This window comes from Zootermopsis nevadensis, unplaced genomic scaffold (genome assembly GCF_977971745.1).
Source record: "Zootermopsis nevadensis isolate Lab colony 2312 unplaced genomic scaffold, Znev_1.0 Znev_ptg000007l, whole genome shotgun sequence".
In the NCBI taxonomy this organism is placed as follows: Eukaryota; Metazoa; Arthropoda; class Insecta; order Blattodea; family Termopsidae; genus Zootermopsis; species Zootermopsis nevadensis.
In genome coordinates this window covers 12014193-12041098 of record NW_028259139.1, presented here as the reverse complement: position 1 = coordinate 12041098, position 26906 = coordinate 12014193, and the positions used below count along the sequence as shown (strand labels likewise).

At 38.4% G+C, this 26906-nt stretch overlaps 1 protein-coding gene across 1 annotated transcript in view; it reads left to right on the top strand.

The window, feature by feature from the left end:
* The first annotated feature begins 3622 nt into the window (after positions 1–3622).
* The window catches only part of gus (splA/ryanodine receptor domain and SOCS box containing gustavus), a 174728-nt gene continuing 151444 nt past the window's right edge, over positions 3623–26906 (top strand). The window contains exon 1 of the mRNA XM_087344284.1: positions 3623–3823. The gene's annotated coding sequence lies outside the window, so the exon portion shown is untranslated. The remainder of the gene's footprint in view (positions 3824–26906) is intronic.

Genomic DNA, 26906 nt, shown 5'->3' with positions numbered 1-26906 from the left:
ATTAATTTTTAAGAATTAATCTGGTATAGCATCAGGAATTTTGATGTCTTAAGAATCAACAACGCAAAAGTTCTGACCAAGACACCAATTCATCTCTTAAAGACGCGTATGTGTCAACTTCACCTGAACCACGTCTGCATTTGGTTCATCAACTGATACACAGTTCTCAACACACAAATATATAAATATTTTAAATAAGATATAAATAAGATAATATTTGCCAAACCTTCTCGAAGGTATCACCACCTTGTCGAAGGCAATCTGCCGGGTGAGGAGGCTTGCGTGCTCAAATGACCCTTAGGGCTATGCCGGCCTGAGCTTCGGCTCATGGTAGGGTCACCCAAGCCGGACAGGTCTAAGGAGATGCGCTAGACTAAGAGTGATACCCTGGTCCTCCAGGTTGGGGGTTGGGTGTAGGGCTAACAACCTTTCACCTTTAAAAAAAATATGTGTTACGAAAAAATCAACCAAGCCTCGGATCAGGACGGACTCTTTGGCACGACCACGGCAATTGAAAAAGGACATGAGATTTGGTACCTGGAACATTAGGAGCCTCTATAGGGCTGGGGCACTGAAATCAGTGTGTAGGGAATTAGGGAATTATAAGTTAGACTTAGTGGCAGTGCAGGAAGTGCGATGGGAAGGGGAGGGCACGATCCCAGTGGACAATTTTACATTTTTCTATGGAAAGGGGAATGACAATCATCAGCTAGGGACGGGTTTTTTTGTTCATAGCAGAATTAGGGCAGCAGTTAAGAGAGTAGAATTTGTTAGTGACAGGTTGTCTTACGTAATTTTGGAAGGACGTTGGTGCGACATCATTGTCCTTAATGTTCATGCCCCAACTGAAGACAAAAGCGATGATATCAAGGATAGCTTTTATGAAGAATTGGAATCAGTATTTGATACATTTGGCAAGTATCACATGAAAATTCTGCTAGGAGATTTCAATGCAAAAATTGGGAGGGAGGATGTCTTCAAACCCACAATAGGCAGCGAGAGTCTCCATGCACTTAGTAATGATAATGGCGTCAGAGCAGTGACCTTCGCTACGTCAAAAGATTTAATTGTAAAAAGTACAAAATTTCCACACCGTGATGTTCATAAATACACTTGGACTTCCCCAGATGGCAGAACACACAATCAAATAGATCATGTTTTAGTAGATAAGAGAAGGCAGACAAATGTAATTGATGTGAGATCATTCAGAGGAGCAGATTGCGACACTGATCATTATCTGGTGGTAGCAAAAGTGAGGGAGCGGCTTTCAGTAAGTAGACGAACTAAACAAAATTTTGACACAGAAAGATTTGATTTGAAAAAATTAAGTGAGGGAGAGGCAAAGGAACAATATCAAGTTGAAATTTCGAATAGGTTTCAAATTTTAGAGACAAATGAGGATAATGAAAGTGTGGACATCAACAGGGAGTGGGAAAATGTCAGAAACTGCATCAAAATTTCAGCAAAAGAGAAACTAGGATACTACAGGAGAAAGCAAAATAAACCGTGGTTTGATGAAGAATGTTCCAAATTAATAGATCGAAGGAAGCAAACAAAATTTCAATGTTTGCAGAACCCAAACAAAACAAATGCGGATAATCTATGTAACGTGAGACATGAGGCTAGTAGAACCTTTAGGACTAAGAAAAGGGAATACCTGAAGGGCAAAATTGCTGAACTTGAGACAAATAATAAGGAAAAAAACATCAGAGACCTGTACAGAGGCATTAATAACTTTAAGAAAGGATATCAACCCCAGACTAATTTGGTAAAGGATGATAGTGGCAATTTGCTTGCAGATCCAATAAAAATTGTGAATAGGTGGAAAAATTTCTTTAGCGAGCTCTTAAATGTTCATAATACTGGTGATATTAGACAGATTAAAATGCATACAGCTGAACTGTTGGTGCCAGAACCTAGCTTAGATGAAGTGGAACTAGCCATTGGGAAGTTGAAAAGTTATAAATCTCCAGGAATTGATCAGATTCCGGCCGAATTAATTAAAGCAGGTGGCAAAGGGTTGCATATGAGGATCCATAAGCTTATTCAGTTAATTTGGGATAAGGAAGAGATGCCACATCAATGGAAGGAATCCATAATTATTCCTATTTATAAGAAGGGGGACAAGACTGAGTGTGGTAATTACCGAGGAATATCGCTGCTATCAACCTCATACAAAATTCTATCCAACATTCTTTTGGCAAGATTAACCCCATATGCGAATGAAACTATTGGGGATCATCAGTGTGGGTTCAGACGAAACAGATCAACGATTGATCAGATCTTTTGCATTCGTCAGATACTAGAGAAAAAATGGGAGTTCGGTGGGACTGTACATCAGTTATTTATAGATTTCAAAAAAGCCTATGACTCTGTGAAGAGAGAAGTGCTATATAATATTCTTATTGAATTTGGTATACCAAAGAAGCTAGTGGGTCTAATAAAAATGTGCTTAAATGAAACCTGCAGCAAAATTCGAGTAGGTAAATATGTATCTGAGACATTCCTCATCAAGAACGGTCTAAAACAAGGAGATGCTTTGTCTCCCTTGCTCTTTAACTTTGCGCTAGAATACGCCATCAGGAAGGTCCAAGGTAGGCAGGAGGGTTTGCAATTGAACGGGACACATCAGCTATTGGCATATGCTGATGATGTTAATTTATTGGGGGACGATATAAATACAATAAAGAGGAACGCAGAAGTTTTACTAGAGGCTGGTAGACAAGTGGGGCTGGAAGTAAATTCAGAAAAAACTAAGTACATGTTAGTATCTCGTCATCAGAAGACAGGCGGGCAAAATTATCTTAGGGTAGCTAATAAATCCTTTGAAAGGGTTACAAAGTTCAAATATTTGGGAACAACAATAACAAATCAAAATGATACTTGTGAGGAAGTTAGGAGGAGACTAAATTCCGGAAATGCTTGCTACTTCTCAGTCCAAAATATTTTGTCTTCCCGTCTGATTTCTAAGAACCTGAAAATTAAAGTATACAAAACAATAATCTTGCCTGTTGTTTTGTATGGGTGCGAAACATGGTCTCTCACTCAGAGGGAGGAACACAGATTGCAGGTGTTTGAGAATCGGGTGTTGAGGAGGATATTTGGGCCTAAGAGGGAAGACGATGGGGCGTGGAGAAAACTGCACAATGACGAGCTTAAAAATCTGTACTGCTCCCCCAGTATTGTGAGGGTGATTAAGTCGAGAAGAGTGAGATGGGCGGGACATGTAGCGCGCATGGATGGGACAAGAGGTGTGCACCGGGTACTGGTTGGGAAACCTGAAGGGAAGAGACCGCTGGGGAGACCTAGACGTAGATGGGAGGATAATCTCAGGCGGGATCTATGGGAGATAGGAGTTGAAGGAAACTGGATTTTGTTGGCCCAGGACAGGGTCCGGTGGAGGGCTTTGGTTAATTCGGTGATGAACCTTCGGGTTCGGTAAGCCATCTAGTTAGTTAGTTTAATATTTGCCAAAATATTTGTAATCCATAATTTTTTGTGGCTGAGCCACCGGGGTTTGATGAGTGAGCGAAGTTGATCATTTCTGGATAGGCGGAGACGTTTATGAAGCGTTGTGCGATCTGCTGGCGAAAACTGTAACTATGTGTTTATCACGTGTTTGGAAACACTGGCCATTTTACACTGTGGTAATGAATGGTTTCTTTGTGTTCTTGTGATTTTTCTTTTTGTTTTGTGAAACATTTGTTTTATCGTAGTGGTATAAAACTTAATAACCAAAGTGAAGATTTTGTAATGTTACACAATTCAAGAGCTGTACGGGATTTCTGCCTCCGAAAAGAGTCGCCCTGGATTCCAAACCAAGGTCAGTCGGAGTGTGATAGTTGGTAATGCTTAAATTCATAATAAGACCTTTTCAAGAAACAATGCTATTAATGGATGTATCTCAGGCCTGCTATGCTTCTTCAGAACGTACTAGTGTAACTGGATGTTGTTACAGTACTTTATAATTAGTGCTCGAGTTCGCAGATTTTTGTAGACATCGTTGGTGCAGATGAAAGTTTATGTTTGTAGAGGTTAGGTTGCTTGGTAAGGCTTATTTGAGTGCTTCATAATGAATTCTTTCTCTTGACTGAAAGTCAGGCAGTGATATTGATTTGTATGTATCAGTTCTTGATAATGTTAAGAAATCGAGTTGATCACGATTTTTAAAATTCTGCATCAAATGCTAATAATTATGAATGTTATTGTTTATGAACTCTCATGTCTTGTGTCTTTCACATCTCATGTATAAGGATGTTGAATTGGTTATTTTATTGGTTATATTGACATGTAACTCATGCACAATAGGTTCCATGTAGCCTAAAATGAAGCTTTTGAGTTGAGTGAAAAGCATTAAGCTTACAAAGATACCAGTCGACATTTACAACAGAGACATTGTTTCATAGTCATATCATGTATAGGTTTGGAGAATTTCAAGCTGTGTTGGTTTATATGAGAAGGATTTCTTTACATTTGTCTGTTTACTGAAATTACTGTACAGTACAACAGCACTGTTTGTGACTGCTCTTAAAGTAAAGTGTGGACATTTTTTTAAGATATGAATACTGCAAAAATGATTGTAATTATAGAACTGGGAAGACAGTAGAGCCTGGGGTTTTATACTGCTAGTTATTTTATATAAAGTGGTGATCAACAGAAATAATTATTTATATGAAAACAACACATAATTTTCATTAAAAAAAATTGAAATTAATTTTACTAATAATAAGTAACAAAACATTTTAGCTACAATGTGGAATTTACTGTGGGGTTGGATAATAAATATGCTTACAAATTGTTTATAACATACTGATTGTATGTCACCAATTACAAACACTATTGTCATGGAAACTTTTGGAGTTATATTTGAAGAATTTAATATTGGATCTATATAAGTATTAAGTTTTCCATGACAAAAAGGAATTATAATTGTGTTCTTTAGTAGCTTGTGTACAATAAAAACTTACTCTACAAGTGTTCATTTATATCATTATGTGCACATGAGCCCATAATGCTAGTTTTTGACCTAATTTAGTTTCATTACTGAAACTTTTATTAAATTATTGTTCTATTAATAACACAAGATTTGTAGGACTAAAAGTTTGTGCAAAATGAAAGTGGGTGTTACATATTCAGTTCTGAATCCCTTACTTGGTTATCAAATTTATGTTTTAAATAATTCATAGATACTTAATTATACAAATTTTGACACTGATGTCCCTTGTAACATATCACTACACACAACATAATTGTAATTTATATTATATTTAAAGCTCCTAAATTATATAAATCATAATTTTACAGTTATGGTAACAGTTATTGTATTTAAAATTTACTAATTTAAATAAAAAAAGAATCAAAATGTATCAGTTTAAGAAACTGTCTTGTCAAGTACTGGAACCATCACAATAAATTGATGAAGATGACTGTCTTTTGGGTTATTGTGCCATGTAGCCTGATATAATTTTACTGACATTTCAGAGTTTCTTACTGCCTCCATCATCAGGGTGATGAGTGCTCTGAATGATCAGTAAACATTAACAAGAAAGTCATCTGCATGCTCGCCAATTCTATTCAATTCTGTTAGGTCCAAAGTCCTTTTTCTTGCTCATTAAAATTTTGTTGGGTTAATCGGCTTTTTTGTCATCCCTTGTACTTTCTTCCCTTACTGTCCATAGTTCAGTACATAGTGCACCCATGTTCTTATATTGTTTTAGCGCGTTACAATACTTTATGAATGTAGTCTTAATTTCTGTCTGTGATATTATTAATCTGCAGTTTCCCTGTAATGTCATAACTTTTGATCTGTGAGTGACGTTCACCTCAGAAGACACGTTTCAGCAACATCTTTCCATATTTTTATGTTGTCCAAATTTTTGGTTCTTATAACAAGATTGATCTTGTCATTGGCTTATACAATTTATAGTATCATCTTGCTGAGTTTTATTTTTAAGGTTTTTCTTTTTATTTTATCCAGTTTTTTCTGCATTATTATTTTTAATATACCTGATAGCCTTAAGTAATTAAATCCATTTATTTCTTTTATTATTTGATTCTCTGTTACAGTTTTTGTTGTTATATGCAAAACGTATTAATCTTGTATCTAGTTAATATAAGTGTATTTTGTGTAATTTACGTTCTACATTGTCGTGTACAGTAGAATGTCAACCATTTAAAGCCAATTCCATGGCATTTCTCAAATCTTGATGAATACAATGCAATACGATTCCGTGCGCCTTGGAATACCCTTTCACCGATATCAGATTTATTACCTTCCATTTCTTTATAATCATTTGATTGCTGTGTTTAAAGTCTGGCAATTTCTTCTTCTGGCCATAAAATTTAACTCAGTGTATATTTGCCAATTTGTTTCTTTTGTGATCTTTTATAACCTTTCACTAAGTATTTGTGTATGAATGACCTTTTTCGGTCATTTTCAAGGACGTGGACTGTGCACGTGAATCGTAATTGCAGCTTTGTAGCAGATTTGACATATATCTCGTTTGCTGCTTGAGTAGGAAATTATATACCTTTTGCAAGTGAGATTTTACGTCAGTAAACTGTAATGAACGGGTAATTTGGTTTTTGCTTACTGTGCAATGAAGCCTCCAGTTAGTTCGAGATAAAACGTCTGCAGAAAAACACGTACCACAGATTGAGAGTAGAGAAATGTGCTAACAATACCACGTTGTTGCATTATATGGAATGATTCTGTTGAGGTTATGTTCGTAATGCCGTCGGTTCTGATATCGACAGGTTTACTGGATGTACTGACTATTTTTATTGAGTATCCTCTGACAGGAGACTGGAGAAAATTGCACTGTTCACCAGATATTATTATTAGGGTGATAAAATCAAGGAATGTGAGATGGGTGGGGCACGTAGTACTTAAGGGGAAGATGAAAAACACTTACAGAATTGTCATTGCGAAGTCCGAAGGTAAGATACCGCTTGGGAGACCTAGGCGTGGATGGCAGGAGTATATTAAAATTAATGTTAGAGGAATGTGTTTCGAAGATGTGGATTGGATTAGTCCGGCGCAGGGTAGACACCGGTGGCGGACTGATTTAATGCAACCATTGAGTGTTATGTGGCCAGAAGGCAAGGCAGTGTGCTACTTTGACGGCGCGGCGTTTTAGGATAGTAGGATCAAGCGGAAACCAGACTTCAGACACAAGTAACAGTTACGTTTTGGAGGAGCTTGTTTGCTGAAGTTACCATCGCCCCTGCTGCTTCTGACACGAATGACAATTAGAACCTCCCCTGACGTGTAGCAGAACAAAGTTACAATTAATTATAACAAACTTTCAGAATCAAATCACCCAATGTTACTATTTCAATTAAAATTAAATTCATTACACAGCAGAATGAAGCGACATAAACCTCAAGCCCCCCCCCACATGTAAATATTACCAAATTGTGGGTAGTATCCTTTTGTTTCGTGCAGTATTGCATCACTCTGGTACTTATAATTCAGTGATATGTTTTCTGAAAGGTTTCGACGAGTTACAAGTGCCAACAAGGAAATTTGCATTCCTGTCTTAAACAAGTTTCGTATGGAGACAGAATACAATGACATCTTGGGCAATCAACTTTGTGCGTGTGGAATTTGTTTCAAATCAGTCATAGAGGGTCTATAACTTCATAATTAACCCTTTGAACTCTAAGCTCGTCTAAATACTACTTAATAATTTAGTCCGTACCTCAAAGAAAACACAAGACCTTACCATTACAAAGATGAACTTCTTAATGCTGTTTAAGGAAATAACCGATGTTAACACTAAGCTTACAAAACCCTGTAGGAATTGAGGTTTTCACGGCGTTGAGTCGGAAGATTACTGTCTTATGGGTTGTTGCGCCGTGTAGTCTGGTAGAAGTTTACCGACGTTTCATCGCCTTGATGATGGAGCTAGCAAGGACCTCTGAAACGTCGGTAAACTTCTATCAGACTACACGGCGCAACAACCCAGAAGACAGCATTCTTCTTACAAAACCCACATACAGAAACTGCAAGAGTTATTATTAAAGCTGGTGGGATAAATAGTTACCACTGGGCTTTAAAGGACTGAGTACTGTCGGCCTCAGAGATTCTCGGAATTTTTTATATACCAACACTGCTAATCGCGTGGGAGGACTGGTTGCAAGGTTCTGTGTGTTGTCAGGGGTCTCTACTACAAAGTAGGAACTGGTGGAAATTTAAGAACGAATATATTTTGCCTTTCGGGGACGAGCCGCGTCAGATGTTGCCAATTAAACAACGTTTCGACAAAACTTGCAGTTGCCATCGTCAGGGTGAACATGTAATGTTTAGACGTTTTTCTAAACCTTATGTAGGAAACTGCGGTGTTTGCCAAAACACTGAATTTTTTTGCGAATTCGACGTAAGCGAAAGTTGTACACTGAACTCGATCTACGGAAACGTATGACATGAACGACATAAAATATTTTACTTTTGGTTTCAAAATATTTTGTACGTTTGTTACAAAATACGCATCGTTTCAGCTAATGATAGTGTTTGAATAGCGAGTTAAGCAACAGTTTTGAGTGCGTGGAACTTAAAAAAATCAGCAGGCCTTGACTGCTCGATAAATATTCAAACACGCAGTTCAGCGCGTGTTTGGGACAAGGTGATTGGTTGCAGCTGTCGGATCATAAATGAAGCCTTCCTAACGCAGGGGCGGATTGGATGTGCTCAGTTCCAAGTGACTAATTGTGCTAGGTACTTTTTATATCTTTCCATTTCCTTCTGACGTCTGAGTATGTGGTTTGAACAGAAATGTCTCTTGTTACGTCACTGGCTGATGTTGCAATCGACATGACGGAACCAGAATTTTGAACTTGTCTTTGCGTGAGTGTAGAAACATTTCAGAACTGTAGAAAATATTTATCACTTTGCTATGTCCTCGTCAGGTCTCGGGTTCAAACCTCGGCACTGAGACCGAGTATTCTGTCTGACGCACGTCGTGGTTTTCTTCAGTCCTTACAGCAAATGCCTGGATTTTATCTTAGCTTCTTTAACCACGATAACTTCTTTTCATATCCATACAAAAGAATTGCAAAACATATTACCCGATGTAGCTTAGTCAGAATAGCGACTGGGCATAGGCTGGACGACCGGAGTTCGAACTATTTGTCCCACCTATCTCACAGTTCACAGAGTAAAAGTCTGTAACTGTCTGTTATAACCGGAGTTCTACGTGTGGAATGACAATGCCTTTTTATAAAACCTCCAGCGAGCCAGTACCCAGGCAAAACTAGATTTATTGATAGACTGATTTTCAGTCTTCCAGCCTTTTATACACACTGATCATTCAAAAGATTTCGAAATTGCTAACATAACGTGTTTCGTTTTAAGAATTTTGGCACACACGTGACAAGCAACGCTGAAACAAATAAATCTACTTTGCCGCAACATCCCGGGATCTGAAAGCGTGTTACGAATACCGTATGAGGGAGAAATTGATAGATCTAGCACGAGACATCAATTCTGTCTCGTCTGAGAGACGCAGATAAGATCTGCGAAGAGGGTCTTACTCGACAATTTTATGCCTCAGATGATCCTCTCGACATCTTTTCAGTCCTCTGCCTCGAGGGGGTTCTGTATTCCTCCTACCAACTTGATATTCAACCACCAAATTAGGTTTTCTTTCCGATAAATCACAAAGTCTTTCATGAGATGCACAAGATGACCTCCCTTTCCTCATTATCTGACAGGAGATGTGTATGAAAAATAAACAGCATCCTTTACAAGATAATCGTTTGAAACGCGTTGCATGGCAACGGAGGTGAATTGGGATTTGAACTATGTTTAAATGGGATTAACGTATTCAAACACATACCTCTCCCCTGGGATGACATGAATAGAGTGTGTCTTTTTTATAGTCGCTGGTATTTGGATAAAGGACTTTCGTGGACGAACGGATGAACATTTATGTTACAGCAGAGTTGAATTGTGAATCTGTCGTATGAGGTAGGCTTGGCAAACTCAGGACTGGTCTTGTGATCCGGGTATCGTCATAAGGGGAATGTAATGAGATTTTGATATCGGACGATACTGAAAATATTAATCGTAACCGATAGGAAATTAATTTACTTGGGAAGCCTGTAGACCCTCTACTAGTCAACATATTTCTCGGATTTTGTGAAACTTGAAGGTTCATTACCGTACTCACAAGAGTCCACCACTGGCACTACATTAATCCAGCTCACACACTCACACCCTATTTATTTAATATTAATTTTAATGAAATCCTTTCACTTCCAAATCCTTCCCCGGTCTTTCAAATTGCTTCGTCACTTTAGGTTATACTACCAACATTTTTACGCATTTCTCATCTCTTCCGTGCGTGCTACATGCCTCACCCATCTAATTTTTCTTGATTTTGCTACCTTGATAATATTTGAAGCTCCTTAAAATGTAATATTCTCCAGCTTTAATTCCTTCTCTTTTACGTTCTAATATTTTCAGACGCCCTCAGTCTGTGTTGTTATGTTAATTGTAGGCGTCATAATTAACCCTTTAAAGCTTAATTGTAATTATATGTACCAGCTGTTTTAACAATCAGTAACACAGCGTTTTATATTTATGTATTTCGTATGATTCTCACTGTAAAGAGGGATTATTTCCTTAAACAGCGTTAACCTATTTATATTTGTAATGGTGAAGTGTTGTGTTTTCTTTGAGGTACGCACTCGGTTTTAAATGTTACTGAGACGATCTTCGACTTCAAAGGGCAAATTTAAATTTATTTTGTTATTTATTTTATAACAGTGAAAAGCCCATTCAAATTTGAGAAGGAATTATTTATTTCGTGTCTCCATTTTCACCACTTCCTTTACCCATTTATTTCTTTTATCTCTTTGCTTTGTCCCTATTTATTTCTCATCTTCCTCAAGATCCCTTTCTGCTTGATATTTGTGACTACTGTAATATTGTTTCCAGTTCATACGCCGTTTAAATTGAGCTGTTTCCGTTTTAAAAGAGAAAAGCATTGTCCAAAATTTCTACGTCGCAAATGTAGTCCTACATAAAAAACGCAGAAGAATTGGGACCGACGGTCAAGGACATTCGATGTGAAATTATATCAGAATCGGTTCAAACAGTCATGGAATAACGAGATAACGGTATAAATAATGCTGCCCTTTTAATTGCCTCGAAAACAATAATATTTGCTGTGTAAGTGTATTGGGTATGAAATGTGTTTTCGTCTACAACTCAAACATCCTTCACTCTAATGTCGGTACATTTTAGTACAACTTTCAGATACGAAATTTCGTACGGACAGACAGTTATGGAGAAGTTAATAATCGCATTATAGCAACTCTTACGAACACGCCTGAAAATCTTAATGTCTTCCTGATGATGGAAGCAGTAAGACCCTCAGAAACGTCGTTCAGTATCTATCAGACTACATAGCGCAGCGTTATAGAATATAGACATATGCAGGTTCTGTTTTGGTTTGCATATTTTAGCTGGATTGTTTTATCTCTGTGTAGAACGACACTCCTTGTTTCAGAAAGTAGAATGATGTTTTAGAAATGAGACCGCATTCTCATGACGGAGGAGCTAACCAAACGATAAAATTAGTGTTTTTAAACATTTATATTGTGGGCACATCTCTGGAATGCATTGCTCTATTATTCATCTGGTATGCTTCACAATTCTTCTTAGTTACAAAACTTATCAGCGTGGAGTTATTGAATTTTGTTCTGCTTTCCGCTCTATGGGTGTTTGCTACAGATTTATTTTTTTATTGTAACGTTATTTGATTTTGTTCTGCTGTTACCGTATGCAGATTAAAATAATGAAAGTTCATAGGGGAAGAGTAAAAGTAAATATTTATAAAAGACTTAATTCTGCTGAGAGCTGTCGACAGTACTCGCTTTCCCCAATATCGATATTTTATCGACTGCTTTCCAATTAATATTTCCTGACAAGCTGTGGTGTTAATTAACACATGACAGTACTCGCTAGACTTCCACTATTGATTTCCGGTTGTCTTTTTGATACGCTTTGGTTCCATATTTGAATCAATCCAAATGTTTTATTGCCTGACATGTTGTTGGCCTCGTGAACTAGCATTTCTTGACCCTCAAATCAACAAACTACCTTCTTCATTCCTACTGCAGCATGATTGGACTCTTAACCTATTCTTCTACTTTACAAGTTTAGACCCATTGGAGTTCTTCTGAAGTTACACCGTTTAGACCATCTCATTCTTGGCCTTCCTAAATCCCGCTTTCCTCTAGGTTTGTAATTGAAAAAATGTCTTTTTAATGTGTAGTCTGAAATCCGGTGTACGCTTCTCTACTTCTGCTGTTATTCCTTAATGCAGTGTATCCCAAATTGTGTGGTACGCGAAAGGATTTCAAGCGGTACGCGGCAGAGAATATATTACTGAAACTTGTTCTATGGTTCTGTTGCTGTGAAATGATTTATAATACAGGGTGTGTATAAATTATATTTACATCTTTACACGTAATAAAACCTTTATGAAACGACATAGACACACTGTTTGAGCGTCATCTGCGAGAGAAACTCTCAAAGTTTGTTCTTAACACTACACGCATTCAACATGGGCTCCATTTGTCATGTGTACAATGTCCGAATGACATTTAAGCTCCGTCGATGTACGCTGTAGCATGTCAGCGTCAACTGTTGCAATTCTGTCCTTCAAATCGTGTATGTCGGCCACCGGCGTTCGGTACACACAGTCTTTTGCATATCTTCATAGGGAAAAAAAATCACGGTGTGATATCGGGTGATCTCGCCGGACAAGAGATGGGACCTGTGTGACCAATCCATCGATTTGGGAAATGCTGATTAAGAATGCACAATCAAGTTCCAATATAATGATACGCCGTTCTGCTGGAAGAACACAGCAGGCTAGATTTCTTGTAAATGTGGATAGATGAAGTTTTACAGCATATCCAGTTAATTTCTGGATGGCACAGTCGCTTCGGCAAAGAAAAAAGATCCGATCGAACGATCGTGCAACAGGCCACACCACACTTTAACTTTGGGGATGTATATAATGTGCTTCGCTGCAACATAAGGCTGTTATGAACCCCAGATTCGGACGTGGAATGTAGCCTCGTCAGAGAATATGATTTTACGCTCCTCAGGAATTCGTTGACTTTGTCCAGTTTCTCAAGCATGGTTACTGCAGATTCCTTAGGAGTTTCCCTATCAACTGGCGTCGCCACTTGCAACTTGTAAGCATTCAGACACAAAAAGATTTCGTAACGCCCGATGCACTGTCGAATGCGCCATTTGCAACTCACGTACTGCAGCTCGTGTCGACTTACGTGGACTGCGGACAAAGATCCTGAGTGTCATTTCAACATCTTCTTCAGCAACTCAAGTTTTCTTAAATTGTTTGTACCAATCACGTATCGATGGTCTTGATGTGACGTCTTGTGATAAGTTGTTCAGAAACGTCTTTGGAACTGAGTATCCGATTTAATTTTGATAAACCACTAAACGCCCTGTTCCTCCTCCTACGGGTTCTTGGCAACTGACATTTACAAAGAAGGATGCAGTGCAGTGGAAAACATACGGACGCTACAATCTACAGGGAACTCGGCAAAACTTTTAGTATCTCTCGCGGACGACGCTCAATGTGTGTGGTTTTTCATAAAAGTAAAGTTGTAAAGATAATTTGTATACACCCTATAAAAATAAAACTGGACAAATTTGTTGATACTGATTAAACTCTTGCTTTAGGTGAGGGATTGGTCCATCTTAAGTCCTCTGTTTAATTAACACAAATTAAATGACTGTGTTATGAACAGGATTCGAACCTATGACTCTGCTGTATTTCTTATACCGCCCGAACAGTGATGACAGAAGCCATTTTATTTCCACTGTGACAGCTGAAGAATATGTAGGCCTTTCTCGTTTATCATTTTTAGGCGTTTTCGCAGCCCCTCGGAGCGTGTTTTATAATAATTGTCCGCTTGTTTATATGCATGAAGTAACCGGAGAACAAACAAACCTGTTCCGATGAAACTTTATATTCGAGAATTTCACAAAAGAATTATCGAGCTGTTTCAATTTTCATGTAGATTGAACAGCTTCAACGGCCAATTTACATCTGTGCTACGTAATCACATCGTAATGCTTCATTCGACACTAAAACAAATGCTCAAGTTTCATCAGACGGTCTGCTCGTAAGGTTCTCTTACATGCCCTTAAATCTACGAAGGAAGTTGTGCTAAGCTACGGATTTTTATCACCCTTAAAAATCCTTCGACCGGGTTTGGACCCGCAAACCTTGGGTCCAGTGACGAGCAATCTAAACACTAGTCCACTGAAGGCGACTCATCAGAAGATTGCAGAAAGAAAGTTTTGAATGAGAATTTATTTTGTTAATGTAGTGCTTATTTCAACAAGACTTTGAAGAATGCACGCTTATTAAATGAAGAATTATATGTAAGTTATATAATTTATTTTATTTTAGTGTGTATAAAACGGCAAACACTGAAAATTTGGTATTTGTCCTTTATTTATTCATTAGTTCTCACTGTAATTATTATTTCGTTGTAATTATGCATGTAACATCATGCTCACGGGAAAAAAACGCTTTGTATTTATTATTTTCGCTTCGCGTGCCTTTTCTAGGTATACGACTTCGCGTAAGTCGGAGTAAACGTGTTGTAAATAATGCTTGTTTTCTCATCCTCTGATCTCAGTTGCTAGGCAACTTAAACAACGCTTGTCAGATATACGTAAACTGTCAAGTTGAGTCCAGCCGGAGTTTAGCCTGGGGGGGGGGGGAGTAGATATGAAACGGAAAGATTCTCCGTCGAGACACATGCGGTCCGTATAGCCACTGCTGTATGTCCAACGAGTCCTGTTCCTCAATCCTTCGCAGCGTCCCCAGAGAAGTCGAGACAACATGTGCATACTGATGCGTGTATTTAGTTGGCAAGCCTGTCTGAACCAAAACCACTCTCACTTTGTCTCTCTTTAACCCACATGCAAGCGTATTTCAATGTAGTTATTTTTGTATACTAATTTTATCTCCCTCTTGCAGAACCTGCTCTGGAGTACGTGCCTTCGAGATATGTTTTTTTTTCAAGGCCAGTGCAATCAAATTAAATAGCACGTATTATATGTGGCAGTACAGTCCGATCCAAACCTTCGTTTCCTCTCTTCATATAGCAGCAGACTTTTTAGGTGGGAATGTGTGAGGCTTCTCTGTTTGCAGTACAAGAAATAACAGTTGTCGTTTAAGAAAGATGGATGCTAAATTCAATTAAGTCTATCGTGTATGTCTAGTGATTACAATGTTATCAGTGTTATATTAGCCCCGTTTTTAATAATCTGAACGCCTGCAACGTTGCGATTAGACTACTTATGTTACAAGAGTGTCGGAGAAGTTGCCGCTCAGGTACGGCGCATACTAAAACATAATAGCGAATGTGGTGCTTCACTATTGTTAAAATTGCACCTGTATCTGCTAAAACAATTATGCCTTGTGAGTGGTGAAAATATTATGTCTAGAAATTACTACAATCCACAAAATTGAATGCAGCATAAGCAGTATTGGACAACCTGAAAGGAAGAGACCGCTTGTAAGACCTAGGCGCAGATGGGAGTATAATATTAAAATTGATCTTAAAGCGGTGGGACTTTGTGATGGTGTGGACTGATTTCATCTGGATCATCGTAGGGGCCAAAGGGGCTATTGTTAGCACGGTAATGAACTTTGTTTCCATATAAGTAATTTGACGATCCCAGCGACTATCAGCTCCCCAAGGAGGACTCATTTAAATGTTTTTAGTATCATTATTATCATCATAATCATCAAATTTCAGTTGCTAGGTTTACATATTTGTTAATTTTTTCCTCGTACGTTTCATCATAATTGCTGCTTAATGAAACTGCCAAGTCAGACAAATATATTTGCATCTGCTTGGTCTGTTGGCCATAATTGTTTGTTCTGTAAATATTGTACTACTACTGTTAGTCTTGTTGCTAATATAATGTGTAGCGTTATAATAATCATTAACAAGGTTGCGTTTCGCGCATGGACATTTGCAGCTCATACTGACTCCTTATTTAACGTTTAACTTTTTATAGTGCTTGTATTGCTTAATGTAGTTCATTTTGTTGTTTTTCGGTGCTTATCTGTAATTTGGCTTTCTTGCTGCTGGCTGTGAGTCGTTTTAAGAAATGGATTTAATTACTATTTATTGTTTGTCATACATGTGAACCAGTTTCGTGCTTCTACTTTCGTAGAGAGATGGCTTTATGTGACACATTTATAAAGTGAAATCAAGTTTTACAACAGTAAACATGCCAAGGTAACCGTGTTCCACAGTTCCGTTACAGAATGCCACCAGATATTCTGCAAGCGACTTCCAATTTATTTTTTAAATATTGGTCAAAATATTTGAAATTTACAAATAGCCGAAACTTCATAAGATATATGATCACGAATTTGTATGATTCTTATTCGTTTTTGGCACCATCTATACATATAATGAGGAGGTCATGACCTTTATGTTTTATCTTATACCTTCTGAACGGATTTAGAATAAATTTCGCATTGGGGGGGGGGGGGGGAGGTCTACACTGACAGTTTAGGGACATATTTCATCTTGCCAACATTTGTTCGATACAGCTTGAAACAATCTCTGCCACGTTTCGTAGATGTTATTGGCAGTCTGGAGTAGAATTTGTCGATGTATGCACATGAAGGCAAGGGGTGATGCATAATCACAAGGAGTTTGTGTTTGTGTTAAAGTAATCTGCGTACACAAATGAAGGGCATCGAAGAAAGTAGCGACATAATTTCTTTGATGAATTATAGGTTCTTGGTTTATTTGACAACGCTTTTAATTTATATTTCTTTTTAACATCGATGGTTTCGAATGAAGTGTAATTAATGTGGAATGAAGAGCTAATTACTTATGTTAACCCTTTAAAGCCGAAGATCTTTTAAGTAATTTATAAGAATTCGGTCCGTACCCCAAAGAAAAAGCAACATTTCATAAATGCAAAGATCATCTTGTTAATGTTTGAAGAGCTGTTAATGCTGAGAATAATACGAAACACATTAATGCACCCCATGAATAAAATTCAAACTTAATGGATGTTAAAGCAAGTGGTATATATAGTTACCACTAAACTGCAAAGGGTTCAAGTAGTATCCTAGAAATTTTCCGGGTGATATTCACAAAAGACTCATCAGGATAGGCAGCAGACTGTCCAAGATTCGAAATCAGGATCTCCCAAATAAGAATGAAGAGTTTTAACTGCTTGGCGATATTCGATTTGTGATTTCGTATCATGATTTTCATATTTCGAACTGCAGTTTGCGTTGCGTTGTCTGGAGAGGGGGAGGGGTTTGCGATTTTGAAATGCAGCAGTGCAGTCGGTGGCACTGACGTCACTAAGCACTGTTTGTTTCGTACAGATGACGTAGCCTGAACTGTATTTGTATGAAAATAATGGAGTACACTCTCGTTATGAAGTTCATACATGGTTATGTGGTTTATTGGGATCAGAGACTACTCTTCGAAGCACGAAATTCGTTTAAATAATATGTACACGTTCAGTACCTTCATCAAAGTGTCTCCATGACAACGGTCAACTGGCTCATGATGTTTGACGAAATAACAGCTGTTTATTTTGAGAATCATACGAAAGTTATAAATACACTCTGTGGAGAAGAGTTAGTGAATATTAAAGTAGGTGATATAGCACAGTTACCACGGTGCTGTTGAAAACTTAAAAGAGAGAGGAAGACAGATAAATTAATATACTCTTTAAGTTACTCATCATCGCTATTCATCTACCGGGGTTATACAGAGTGTCCCAAAAACATGTATACACATTCATTGAATGAAATATAGACATTTTAATAAAGTAAACCATTACATACGTCAGCATTGGGACTTTGTGAGCTTGCGAATGTCTTATAGGTGTTCAAAATGACCACCGTTAAGTTCCCCTTGTCAATACAACACATGTATATTGATAACAAGGTTAATATTTCGTGTAATAATGTCTGTACATATCTTTGGAATACACTGTATTGAAAGAACCGGAAAAATTATTGTGAATTGTGGGTATATAAGGTTTTTGAAGGACGCGTCCATGGAATGCTTCAAATTACTCTCCTGTTAGACTGCTGCACAGGTAATGTGCGCTTGGAGGTACGGAGGAAAATCATGGAAAACGTACTGGTAGTCTGAGCGACATTCGAACTCTAGCGGGAGTGCAGAGCGTTACGCCATGCTAACCTACCGGACGCTGTTATATTCACGAACAGCGCGATTTGAACTTATCTTAAGTAGTTCATGTCTGATGTCGGGAACTACGCAACTGATTGATTGGATTTTGTTCTGCTTAGTGTCCTCATATGCAGGTTTTATTCCGAGGAGGATATTGCAATTAAAAATGTAAACGAAAGAGACACGAGGGTAGACACAGAAGAAGATGGCTCAGGATGGCATAGATCATAATTTCGAGGTTGCGGTTTTAGCGATACGAGGTGTATTCAATCGATATGTTGAAGTGTGAGTCACAAAGTGTTGTGTGTCCTCTTGTATCTTTGGGTAGTGTCGATTATCGATACGAAGCGTATTTCCAGTTCCGTTGACCCAAATGCGGTAAGATGGTTGCTTTGTCGTGTCGTGTTAGAGTGTGTGTGTGTGTGTTTGAAGTGTTAATTTATAATTATTTCAGTGATACGTGACGATGCAGACTGAATCAAAGATTCAGTTCAACTTTGAATTTTGCATTCAGAGAAAGCGCGTTATAAATAATAGTCGTGTACACATTTCATCATATAGGCTGCCATTTTGAATTACTTCGTGGTTTATCTAATGGTATAGATTTTAGCCATAATTAGCTGAGTATGAATCATATAAAGTTTACATAATGCGGTTTAAAGTGTGTTTATGAACAGTGAATTGTTAAAGGTGGTCCGGTCCCTTGCTATTTCAAAGTAATATTCCAGCCCGAGGAAAACCACGACAAACTTAAAATAGGCTGTGCTGTGTTCGAAGTTCGATTCAGATTAGTTTACGATACCAATCAAAGGAAATGTGTTAAGCCTGTATGTGCTCTTATTGCCTAAGGAAATTGATGGGTTACAATAGGGCTTTGGTGTAAGGTGTTTAGTGAACGGGCATTCTGTGTGGTGAATCATTGCAGCCGAGTCAGCTGAATGCGAGGAAGGTCAGTCGAGTATTTTTTGATTTGCTGAATAATTAAGTAAATAGTCCTACATGTTGAAGCTATAAACCGAAGTACAGAGGCTGGGTGGAGTTAGGGGAACAGTTGATATTGACCATGTGCCAATTTTACAATGAAGTCAAACTTGTCCAAAATTCGTGTTGTTCGTGGCAGCTCTGTCAAAATCACGCGTGCTTCTGAGACATTATTAGAACTTTACCTTGTCGCTCGGGCTTCGTGATGAAATTAAGATGTGGAGGGTGGAGTATAATCTAGAAAATTTTAACTGTTACAGTTAATACTTAGTAATATTTTTATTTTTAAAGGCGAAGTTAGTGTAAATAATATTTAAGTTTAGACCACACGGCAAAGAAAACAAAGTATTTCGCCTTTTAAAGATCAAATGGTTAACGATGTTTAATGAAGTAATCGCTGTTATCACTGAGGGTTATACGAAACTCCTGAATTCAAAATGAAGATATGTTGATTGTTGAAGCAGATGGGACGTATTGTTACAGTTGGTCTTTAGAGCTTTAATCTATTTACATTTGTTGGTTCTGAGTGTACTGTGCGTCATCCGTGCAGTTTTGTATGTATCTACAAGTAAGCATTTGAACAAACAGCTGTGCGGTTAATTTAATTATCTGTACATTGGACGGTTACCCCAAGCCGGGCTATCCGTTAATTGCATCTCAGTTGACCTGACGGGTGACACAGGCGTATGTGTCCGTTCTGTTTGTACTTCCAAATCAGAATGTTACAATTGGTGTTATTTGCAGTGAATTAAGTTTTGACTCGCTGGTACTGCAAGAGCAAGTGTTAATTTCTGCCACAAGTTGTCTATAGAACAACTACACTGACTAAACTGATTTAAGATAAGTATCAATAGGTGAAATGTCATGTTCTTATGCCGACGATTGTGAAAATAGTTTTTTTTATATATATATAGAATGTTGCATTATGTAGTCTGGTAGATATTGACTAACGTTTCAGAAATGTTTACAGCCACCGTCACCAGGGCGATGGCAATAAACTTCTCTGAAACTTTAGTATCTACCAGTCTACACGGTACAACGTCCCAGTGGACGGCCATCTTTAAGTAAGAATAATTCAGTGTTTGTTCCTAGCAGCACACTAACTTTAATATGTATTATGACAGGTGTCTTGTTGGTGTTTAAATTGTTTATGGTGTGTATTAAATATGCGATGAGGGGGTGGACGATGAACGACTCTTATACCGTGACCGTCTGCGTGTTTTAAAACCTGTAGCAATATTGATGCTGGAAAGAAGTACACAGTTTTACTTAATGTTGTATTTTGATGATCTCTTTGTTTTATAAAATGTGATCTTAAGTGGTCAGAGAACATGTGAGGGTGATTATTCTTTATTGCAGCATGTCTCACAAGATGGGGAAATTAATCTGATGTAGGATTAAACTTTTCTACAAACTAAGATAATTCAAAGCCCCTCGGCACGTGTGAGATCGAGTGTTGAATGTGATTCAAAAGTTCCTATGCACACACATGCCTCATATGGCAAGATTTGCATAATTGGGCACTCCTGTTGTTTCATTGCGATAAAATAAAGCCATAATGCAGGCGCCCGTTGGTAGTCAGCGCGAGTACTGAAACTATGGCCAGTGTCTCGAGCCTATAAAACCTCGAACCCAATTCCGACGCGCCGCAGCGATCCCTCTTATCTCTGAGCTCGTCACATCACCCTGGTGTGACATGTAACACAAAGCTGCCCCTCAAATAGATCCAGTTTTCATTATGCGACACTGTTTATATGGAGGTGAGATTTTAGGTTCTCACGGTCACGTTGCATTTTGCAACGTGTGACCTGGCAGATGTTTATCCACGTTTCAGAAGTGCTTGCTGCCTCCATCATCAGGACGATGATGGGTCAGTTTTTAGCTTCGTGTCTTTACATTTATATAAAAAGTTTAAAATCGTTTTTCTCTAATCTGTATAGTTCAGAATTTGTGGAGAGCGTTAAATTAAATAGAGAGTTAAATTGGGATAAGTACATTTCTTCAACGTCTTTAATGTCTTGGCGTACAAAGGGTCAGATATTGCTGAGGGCGAAATGAACCCTGCTGAATTTATGCTCCATTTGAGGGAGGGAGGTATATTGGCATAATTTTGGCCAAAATGAAGGAGACGGCCGTCCACCTCTGATAAACTGCGAGGGTGTTGAAGCAATTTTACTTTCATCTTGCCGTCCCGTTTTATTTGATGTCGTGTAGATGTGACGTGCGCTATTAACCTCTAGGGGTGAGTGTGTGAGGCGCTATGTGCTCAGAGCACTTAATTTGAAAACAGAATACAACAGCGGGTGTTAGTACGTTATGGCATCTAGTCGGAAAACTGAGAATTCTCGTGAACAGTTCACTCACGAAATTTAATTCATGGATGTTCAATTAATCGTCAGATCCATTGAACATGCAGGTTGGTGTAATGATAACACTGTAGAGAATGTCCTCGGTCGAATCTCGGCTACATTACTAACACGTTTTTGTTGGTTTTCTTCAGTTTCATCTGATGAGTGTCGAGATAGTACCTTGTAACAGACCACGACCGTCTGCTTCCAAATCCTCACCTACTCACCATGATTTGATCTGTCCTCTATATTCTGTCGCTTGTAAATATATGTATTTGTAACAGCATATAAGAGGTTTAACTCCTTGTCCACAAGAGACCGACAGTTGATCTTATTTCTCAGTCGAGTGCAGTTTTTCACCTCATATTTCTCCAGGATTAATTTTAACCCTTCGAGGGCCAGTAGTAACTATATATTCCAGCTGTTTCAACAACTTTTAATTTTGTAATTATATATAACGTGTTATTATCATAATAACAGGTATTATTTCCTAAAACAGTATTAACCAGTTGGTGTTTCTAGTGGTAAAATTTTGTTTCTGGTTTCTTTCTGATGATGTTATCCGATTAAATCCACATTCGTTTGCCTATGTGTGATAGATGCCGTTTCTGTTTAAGTGCTGTGATTCCTCTTAGGCCACGCACAGACTGTCTTGTCTTGAGCGTATGTTTACACTTTCTGGCGTATCGCCTGCAATGAATTGAAACTGGACAACACGATGCAGACGCTACCTTTTACGGTATCCTGTTTCCTAAAACCATTAAACACCCCATCACTGCGGTGACGTCACAGGAACGAGACGTTGTGGCGTCAGAAATATTTGATGAGTACAAAAGAAATCCATAAAGGGGAATTGGAAATGCAAGTCAGAATGTGGCCTATCCTACACGTCAGGACAGATGTGATGGGTTTATAGGAGTAATGCAAGTTGTCCTGTGTTTGGTAGGTTCTGATTGTTCTGACAGCAGTATCTGCTGTTTGAATTCTTGGTATGAGTTATTTAGGTTTGATGATATGGAATATTTAGACATTAATGTATTTGATGTTATAACTCGGTGTTTCTGTCTACCTGTCTTCGTCAGGGATATGCCTAGTGATAGAGGAAGCAATAACCTCTGAAACGTCGGCAGACATCTACCGTATTACACGGCGCTACAATCCAGAAGACAGTCATCGTGTGGACCTGAAATCTCACACAATATGAAATTGTCCTGCAGTTGATAGAACTTTCAGAATATAGAGTTTCTTTTCAAAGTGTACCTGTTTGACTTATTTCTCACAGTAAAATATGTTTTACACAATGTTATGGACGAAATTTTTCCTACGTCAGGACGTCGAGTTTTAGCGTGGTCTTTGATTTTACGTCGTGGTTAGTAGCATCATTTAAATCAGTGTTTCGACAGTGTTCCTCTGCTGTAGCACGTATTACTTCTTCTTACTCATGGGGACAGCTTCTCATTCAAGGGCTGTGTTTAAATCTCGGAGGTGCTAATTCATTGTTAGCTTTACCACTTTGTTGAATGCAGGATGCATAGTGTAGGTTATTCTCAGTCCTCTTCCATCGTGTTCAGTGGTGCATCGCCTTATTTCGTTAAGTCACATAGAGTAGAGAAGAAGAGAGTTCTTTGTGTATCCTTTCTTTGTTTCGTTTTCTTTCACTGAAGGTTAAGAAGAATACTAAAACATCACTAACCCAGCATTTTATTGGAGGGACCGAGAAAAACCACTATAATTCTCAGTCAGAATAGGTCTGCGGGCAGAGACTTACTGAGTGTTCAAGCACGTGTCACATACAGTTACCGCTGTGTTTTAAATAGTTGAAGACCAGAATATTCCGATATTTCTCGTTATGAACTGATACGAATATCGATTGAAGGGAACACAGTAAATTACCTTTTAATTTGTTATAGGATCCTTCGTCCGGGAGTATCCGGAGATAGTGCACTTTATCTGTCTGTAGTTACATGTACTTTACTGTTAACGTTGTTTTGATGTGTACTCCTCCGACCTCCCACACATGTGGTCAAGTTGGTGTCACTGTGGCATCACCAGAGTGACCAGCAAGTGGAATGACATGTGTACACAGTACTATAAATTTTCTACGGGCGTGGAATGAACTGTCACGTTCCAAGCTGTTTTGCTGTTTGGTATTTTGTTTCAATGAAATATAACTGAGAATTGTACACTAAATTACAGCGGTACTATATACCATGTGTAGGATTTTGTTTTCCGTTTGTATATTATCGTATAGAAGTTGTGGAAAGATGTGTCTCATAGAAATTGGTGGAAGCGGGACGTAAATATGGTAAGGACCAGATTACTTGCGAGTTCAGGGTGCGGGAGGTGAAGAGCAAGGTTATAAGCACTGCGCGCGCACCTCCACGCTTTTTCTGTCCGTTCTACCAGGCCGTTCCGTGCGCGGACCAGGCCGTGCCGAGTGCAACTATCCACAGCACTAGGGAGCTCAGCTAACAAGTTATCTGGTCCATACTGTACATGGGTAGGAAATATTTTAGGTAATTGGCTACAACAAATACTTATTAGATTACCAACCCCAGGAACTGAAACTACAGAGCGTTTTTTGAAGGATATATGAGATGGGCTGGTATTTAGCACACATTTAGGATACCGGAGAACTTCTTGTTGTGTGTCGTCGTGTTGTGTAAGACCCTTACCACTTTTGATGCCTGATGACTGATGTGTGAAGAGGAGACGAGAGAAGAGATGATAATATATGAGGGAAAATTACGTTTACGAAAAAACCTTATAATTGTGACAGTCAGTGGTTCATAAATGTCCAATTTCAGACTCCGAGGTTTCGCGTAGCTGTTATTAACTCTTTGTTGCGTACCCGGGAAGTAATTTAGCACTTTTAAAGAATTGTCTACAGCTGACGTAGCGGGTACAGCAAGGTAATTTATCTGACTGTGTTAGTTCAGCTAATCAGGGATGAGTATCTGCTATGTAACCAGCCAGAATCGATATTGAGACTCGGTTTGACGCTATAAATCTGGAGGGCTCAATCTCGATAAGTAAATACGTGATACGACTGGTGTCTTTGTCAAGACGGATGGAGATGCCTGAACCGAAGATTAATTTAGTTTGTGGCAACGTTTCTCTCAACATTTAGCCCTACAAGATGTTTCTTATGTACGGTGAACTGCCCCTCGCAGAAATCCAGAACATTATCCTCGTCTGCTTCAAGTTCTTGGATGTTTGTTTTAATATTTTATCACCCCTTTTCGTACTGTTTATCGCCTTGGTGATTGGCCTTTGGTTTTCCCTCCAAACCCTTCCATTGTGACTTAAGAAACTTTATGAATCATAGCCAGTGATTTGCACGATTTAATGGAACTTGGTGAACCCGAAATTGAAAATGCAAGGTAAACAGGGCATATATGGTGTTATACTGAATTACAGATAAATAGGTGAAAATACAATACTAAATTGTGATTAAATTTGTAGTTTTTATTTTATAGGCTATAGGTTTGTCACAAAAGGAGAAAGGGTGACTAAATATTATGTCAGAACTTGCCTATTTAAATACATTATTTTATTCCGAAAAAAGTTTTCTGGAAAATTATTATCTTCCTGTAACCACGGACTGCAATATAGACTTGCTTATGAACTACGGCGGATTTAACGATGACCTTTACATTAAGGACGTATTGTCCACCTTCTTCGCCTGACTTTGTGGTGTCAAAATCCTGAATTAAAGAAACAATAAGTGAATGACTAAGTAATGGAATGCATGGTATAGGGAACACATAGTAAATTATCTTTTTCCGTGATGTGTGGGTCAGAGGTCATTGACTCCAGGAAACGTTGTCATAACTGACGCCAATCTCATGTTTGTTAACACTTATATTTTATGACTTGTTGGATATGAACGAGTGGTAGAAAGCATGCCCCGATAGGTAAGTGCGGTAAATAAAATAGGTTTACACTGCCCGAAAGCAACGCATCATATACGGACCGTTTTCGTATTTTAGTGCGTTTCAGTGCATGACAGTGATTTTCTTCTTGGATTCTGCGCCGTGTAGCCTCCTAGAAGTCGACCCATCATGTACCTGATGATCACGGCAGTAAGAACCTCCGAAACGTCTGTCATTTTGTACCAGACTACACGGCGCAACATTCTAGAAGACAATCATCTTCATACTTGTCGCCTTGAGAAACTTAAATCTCACCTTTCTTAGTATTTGTACAACAACCATTAGCTTATCTGTTTTCAGTAGAATCTTCCGCAGTTGTGGACATCATATGACGATCTTCTTAGATAAATTGCATTGTCTTGGATATTAATATTGAAAATAAAAAAAAACAAAACAAAGAATTTAAAAGGCATCTAAACGCGTGGTAAATCTGGTTATGACATTTAAATTTCAGTTCCCCCTTTACGAAAATCGATTCCTGTAGCCCACATCATCTGGTCTGTGTCCTGTGTTTCACTGTTTAGTAGAAGCAAAGAGGATAGAGTTTCGTGTATGAGATACGTCGTTACAAATTTCTGTCTGTTTCATATTCTGTGACGCAAGACTATGTGGTTGCCGCTCATAATAACCTCTCCGAAGAACTAATGACGCCTATTTCGTTGTAAATGCTGAACATAGACTATACTACAACATATTATGTATCAATCGTGCACCTTTATGCTCGCAACTACTTCTTACTCTGGAAGTTTCCTGTAACATCTGATATGTTACAGTGAAGGCAAACTTCGCCCTGCCTTACAGTTTGTTTCTTCTTGGAGGTACAACTCGCTTACAAGACATCTTCGCTTTCTGTGGTGTATTAAGGAAACAAGAGCAGAATGTTTATTTAACAACGCTTTTTCAGTAACTGACTATATAGCGTCGAATGAGAGGATGATGGTGAATTGGAAAGGATGTGGAAGGAAGCGGTCTTAGCCTAGTTTAAGGTGTTATCCCGGTATTTGCCTGGAAGGACTGAGGAACGGTTTACTCCATCCAGGAGTACCCAGTTGTCCACATGCGTTCCTTGCTGTTTTACATGCTACATTAGTCTTGTTATTTATTTATTGACGATGACTGTCTTCTGGGTTGTTCTGCCGTGTAGTCTGGTGGAAGTTTACCGACGTTTCAGAAGTCCTTGCTGGCTCCATCATCAGGGCGATGATCTTATCGCCCTGATGATGGTGCCTCTGAAACGTCGGTAAACTTCTACCAGACTACACGGCGCAATAACCCAGAAGACAGCCATTTTCAGACCCACCGCTGTAAAAACATCAAATCCCATAGATATATTTGTTGTTGTTAATGCATATTTTGTTGTATGACAACTCAAATGTATTTATTTTCCGTATCAGTA